The sequence below is a fragment of the Vulpes vulpes genome, chromosome 16 (genome assembly GCF_048418805.1).
Source record: "Vulpes vulpes isolate BD-2025 chromosome 16, VulVul3, whole genome shotgun sequence".
Lineage (NCBI taxonomy): Eukaryota > Metazoa > Chordata > Mammalia > Carnivora > Canidae > Vulpes > Vulpes vulpes.
This window is the reverse complement of record NC_132795.1, coordinates 38,250,020-38,255,760: the sequence shown is the minus strand read 5'-3', so window position 1 is coordinate 38,255,760 and position 5,741 is coordinate 38,250,020. Positions and strand designations below refer to the sequence as shown.

Genomic DNA, 5,741 nt, shown 5'->3' with positions numbered 1-5,741 from the left:
TCGGCCCGCCCCCGCGCAGGCCCCGCCCCCGCGCAGGCCCCGCCCCCGCGCAGGCCCCGCCCCAACCCCAGGCCCGGCCCCGCACAGGCCCCGCGCCCAACCCAGGCCCCGCCCCGCGAAGGCCCCGCCCCCAGCCCCAGGCCCCGCCCCGCGCAGGCCCCGCTCCCGCCCGGGCCCCGCCCAGACCCCGCCCCGCGCAGGCCCCGCCACCGCGCAGGCCCCGCCCAGACCCCGCCCAAACCCCGCCCCCGCCCTCAGCTCCTCCCAAGCCTCCCGCCCTCTGCAGGCCTTTTTATTTCTCTCGCTTTGTTTTTCCCTTTATTTTTTTTTTTTTAAAGATTTTTTAATTTATTTGAGAGAGAGAGAGACAGAGAGAGCGACTGAGAGAGCACAAGCGTGGGGGAGAGGGAGAGGGAGAGGCAGGCTCTGCAGTGAGCGGGGAGCCAGATGTCGGGCTCGATCCCAGGACCCTGGGATCATGACCTGGGCACAACCGACTGAGCCCCTCTAGTGCCCCGGTCTCTGGCTTTCCTACTGTGTGGGCATCCGTCTTTGGAATTGGGCATTGGGAGCCCACGCGCTGCTGCTCGACCTCCGCAGAGTGCCCACGGCCCCTTTCAACCCTGTCTTCCTCCCCACGTGCACACAAACTTACCTATTATCTGACCGTAAAGAAAAAACACCAAACAGGCCAAAAATCCAAAACAGCACCCACCGTGATCCATGAAGGCAGGGTCCATGCTTTTGCTTTTGTTCCCAGCGCTTAGCACAGGGCCTGCAACATTACAGAGGAATGAATATACATGTCCATTAAAAAATGCTAAGTGGTAGAGGCCTGGCTGGCTCAGTCGGTGGTGTATGGGCTCTCCGTCTCCAGGTTGTGAATTTGAGCACCAGGTTGGGTGTACAGATTACTAAAAAATAAAAAAAAATTAAAATATTTTATTTATTCATGAGAGACACACAGAGAAGTAGAGACACAGGCAGAGGGAGAAGCAGGCTCCCTGCTGGGAGCCCCATGTGGGACTCGATCCCAGAATCATGACCTGAACCAAAGGCAGATGCTCAACCGCTGAGCCACCCAGGTGCCTTAAAAAAGAAAATCTTGAAAAAAAAAAAAGTTAAGTGGTGGTCGTGGCACAACATCACGAATGTAACTAATGCCTGTCAGTGATACACTTAGAGATGGTTTGAATAGCAAACTTCATTATGTATACCTTACGGCAATAAAAATATTTGAGAAAATTAAGTTTTATTACTGTGATATGACTTGAGTGCACGCAAGCATATAGTCTTTTGACAAACAGAGGCTGTCAAATTGAATTGTGTCAATCAACTTTCTTTGTCAAGCCCTTGTGAAGTTGGGTTATAATTTTTTGTCGGTTGCATTTAGTATTTTTTTGAAGTAATATTTATGCCCAACATGGGGCTTAAACTCATGACCTTGAGATCAAGAGGTCATTGCTCTACTGACTGAGCCAGCCAGGCACCCTGCGTCTAGCACTGTTGTTCAACTTGTTCGGCAGTCTTGGTAGCCAGAGAGCTTGTAGGACACAAGCCCCGAGTAAGTCATCTGTGTCTTCACTTGCTGTGTCCTGGCTGATTCAACTCTCTAACCTGAGGCAGTCTTCTTAACTTTTCTGGAAAAAGTTTCCATCTCCTCTGTTAGCAAAAAACTTATCTTTCCAGAATTTTTTGTTCTTGGGGTCAGGCCTCTGTCTTCCATAGTGACATCTAGATAATTTGATAAAGAAAATTTTATGGCTGGAAGGAAATCTAGGTCCAGAGGGGTGAGGTGACTTGACTAAAGGTCATACTTTCTTGGTATCTGAGCTAGACTAAAATTCCTGCATCTGTTCTCAGTTTTGTATTCTTGACATCATCTTAGCTATGTCCTGGGCCTTCATCTCATCTCATCTCATCTCATCTTTTTTTTTTTTTTTTTTTTTTTAAGATTTATTTATTTATTTATTTATTTATTTATTTGAGACACACAGAGAGAGACAGAGACACAGGCAGAGGGAGAAGCTGGCTCCATGCAGGGAGCCCAATGTGGGACTTGATCCCAGGATCCCAGGATCACGACCTGAGCCAAAGGCAGATGCTCAACTGCTGAGCCATCCAGGCGTCCCTACTTTGTTTTACTTAACAATATCAGATCCTAGAGACAGACTACTTGAGTTGAATCATAGATCTTAATGATCCAATTTCCAATTTGTCTCTGAACAATGTTTGATTGTTGCTCCAAATTAAGTCCATTATCAAAGGATGCCATGGTTGAGGTTATAAAACACAGGAGTACAAATTTTGAAGGCAATTCCAAAGAAGTTCCCAAAGTACTTTGAGCACAATCAATGGAATAATTGTGTACTTCCAACCACGATATGTTCTTATTCAAAACTGCCACTAAGTGAAGGGGTGAAAATGCCTTTACTTACAGATTCTCATTTTCGGTCTTTTCTCCTAGAAAAACATGATGCGTTCTTTGTTTTATTTCAAATTTGGCTTTTGTTGTTGTCATTAAGAGTCTTTAGAGTAATATTTTAAAAAGAAAACCAAGCATTTTCAAATGGAAATAAACTCATAATGATTTGAATTTGAAGTTATCATTGTTTAGAAGCAGTTAAGGCACAGTACTGAGGAAGTATCAGCTTTGAGTCATAGGAATCAAAGAAAACTTCATAATTTTCTAGCTAAAAGTATGGTGCTACTATTTTTTTTAAAAGTAGGTTCCACACCCAATGTGGGGCGAGTTCAAGAGTCCCATGCTCTACCAACTGAGCCAGCCAGGTTGCCCCTGTGTTACTTCTGATATAGAAGGAAAACATCAGACAGAGAGCCACTTTTTCAGATGTGAATGATTTGCCTAAATTTTAAAGGAAACTCAGCAATTTAGATGAAAATAAAATGTTTATTATCAGAATTAGATGAGACTAGGGCAGGAAGAGTACATTGTCTTCGGTCACTAATCTGTACTGTATGACCTTAAGGCTAATAGCTGCTTAGTATGTGTTTGTAGACGGTAATGCATCGCCAGCCTTGGGTCACTCCACAAATTTACTTTTCATAGTGTCTCTGGTGCCTACAACAGGGTCTGGCATATTTTAGGTGGTTAGTACATATTTGCTGGTTGAATTCTTATCAGTATTAAAAAATGAATTTATGTTACAGCTGAAAAATTTCTTAGCGAGGTAGATCTGGGAATTGAGGCCACCCATAGCTACATAACTTAAGTATTAGGACTGGGAACTCAGGCCATCTACACTAACATGACTTTTCTCTTGTTTTAGTAAATTCTTGCTCAAGATTATAAGGCTGTAAATAACTAACATTGTTTATTTCAGGAAATTCCTGCAAACCGGTTAATCTGAATAAACAGCTCACTCCTCTTGACGAATATTGTCTAGCTGAAATAGATGGTTTATTTGAGCAAATAGTTCACTTACAGAACTTCTGAAATACTTTACATGTGAAAAAAAATGTTAGTTATGAGGACTTGCTTCAAAATCATTGTAGTGGTGTGTGTGCACACCAGTTAGGGTGTCCACCTGTCTGGGTTTGCTCAGGACTACAGGGATGCCTGGGATGCTAAATTTCAGTGCTAAATCTGGGAAAGTGCCAGAGAACCAAGGACAAATTGGCCACCATACCACCAGCCCTAAGCTGTTATGTCAAAAACTTTGCCCAATCCTGAAAATAATTCCCTGGCTTAAAGAAGAGTCCTAAGCCATTTTTACTCAGACTCCCATATCCTAGGAAGTATCACTTGCTATCTTCCTCCTTCTGAGGCTACTAAGCTTCTGTCAAATCACTGTTCTCTCTTACTGGGGTATATTTAATACATTTAGCTTTTCTTAATCACCAAGTTATTTTGGTGGTGTCGTGGGAAGGTGGCAGTTGTTTTACGTATATTTTTCTTTGGCCTATCTTTTCTGTAGTAATGGCAATTATCTAAGGATAGAGAGTATCTATTTTATGACTACATAAAACACCCACTGTATCAATGTACACTCATGTGCTACTAATGGTTCTACCTTTGAGAATGAAATGCGAGTTAAAACTAGTATGGGGTTGAGGTTGTCTTGAGTAGGGAAGAGGACCATACAAATGGAGGTGGTGTTAATTAATTAATTAATTACTTATTTTTAAATTAATTTATTCATGAGAGACACAGGCAGAGTGAGGAGAAGTAGGCTCCATGCTGGGAGACCAATGTGGGACTCGATCCCAGGAATCCGGGATCACGCCCTGAGCCAGAGGCAGACACTCAACCACTGAGCCACCCAGGTGTCCCTAAGCCACCCAGGCATCCCAGAGGTGTTGTTTCACTTTAAACTACAAATGACTGTACAATTTGAAAATGAATTATGGTTATGTATTTAGGTTACAAAGGAATGAATCTTCTAATTGATCTAAACATAGATTTTTTTTTTCTCTCATTGTCTTTATATGTGAGCTAGGGCTGAGGGCGGCTTTCTGTGTATTACTGTAATCTCCTCAGGCTGGAATGGGTGAATGGAAAGAGAGAGAAAGACAGAATTGGTGGGGAGTGAAGCAGTGTGGAAAAAGAGACGAAGTAAAGAACCCTCAGAGTTTGGAACTCAAGGGATACAGAACTAGACCTGGGAAGGTAAAATGCAGGAGGGGAGGTATAAAGGAACATGAGATGAATTAAACTAAAGCAAGTCTAAAAATTTTATTTGGTGAAATTTTCTTCTCTGTCTGCCAAGAGGAAGGATTATTAATCAACAAAATATTAAGAAAGAAGTCCTAATGCTTTCTGCCAGCTGCGAAAGAAATAGTACACATTTATTCTTAGAAATCCACAGTACAAATTTCTTGTGATACCTGGCCAAAATTCTTCCCTAAGTTTATCAATGTTTCAGTAATACTGAAAAAGTGTACTAACTACTCTGAGAGAATTTTTTTACAGCGTGGCTGGCCAAAAGCCTTTGTTTCAGTTTTGTTGTTGTTGTTTTTACAGCCAGATATTTCTAGTAGGGATTGGCCATATAACAACCTGTAAATCATTAACTATAGCTATATTAGATTTACATATAGGATTTATATAGGAATCCATTCCAATAAAATACATTTTTTTTCCTAGGGAGGTATGATGCTAGTACAAATAAATGTAGAAAGTCTACTGGAATTTATTGACATTGGGAAATAGTGAGCAAATTGTAATTTTTTTTCCTTCTGAAGATTTATCTATTTATTTGAGAGAGAGCATGAGTAAGTGGGTGGAGAGGGGCAGAGGAAGAGAGAGAAATCTCAAGCGGACTCCCTGTCGAGTATGGAACCCTAGGCAGGGCTTCATCTCAAGACCCTAAGATCACAACCTGAGCCAAAATCAAGAGTCAGACACTTAACCAATCGAGCTACCCAGGTACCCCAAATCGTAATTTAAAAAAAGATTTTAGTTATTTATTTGAGAGAGAGAGAGAGAGAGAGAGAGAGAGAGAGAGAGAGAGAGAGAGAGAGAACAAGCACGGGGAGCCGCAGAGGGAGAGGGAGAAGCAGGTTCCCTACTGAGCAGGAAGCCAGGGCTAGATCTCAGGATACTGGGATCATGACCCAAGCAGAAGACAGACACTTAACCGACTTAGCTACCAGGGGCCCTGAAAATTGTAATTTTTTTTAAACAACCAACTAAACAACTAACAAAAGTCAAGCAAACACAATTAGAATTTAACATTTAGAGACAACAGAACCCAGAGGTGACACAGAAGGTAGATGAG

General features: G+C 42.4%; 1 long non-coding RNA gene across 1 annotated transcript in view; it reads right to left on the bottom strand.

Annotated features, from left to right (window-relative positions):
• Window positions 1–264: 264 nt before the first annotated feature.
• Window positions 265–5,741, bottom strand: part of LOC140595844 (uncharacterized) — a 37,669-nt gene continuing 32,192 nt past the window's right edge. The window contains exon 3 of the long non-coding RNA XR_011997747.1: window positions 265–775. This is a non-coding gene — a long non-coding RNA (uncharacterized lncRNA). The remainder of the gene's footprint in view (window positions 776–5,741) is intronic.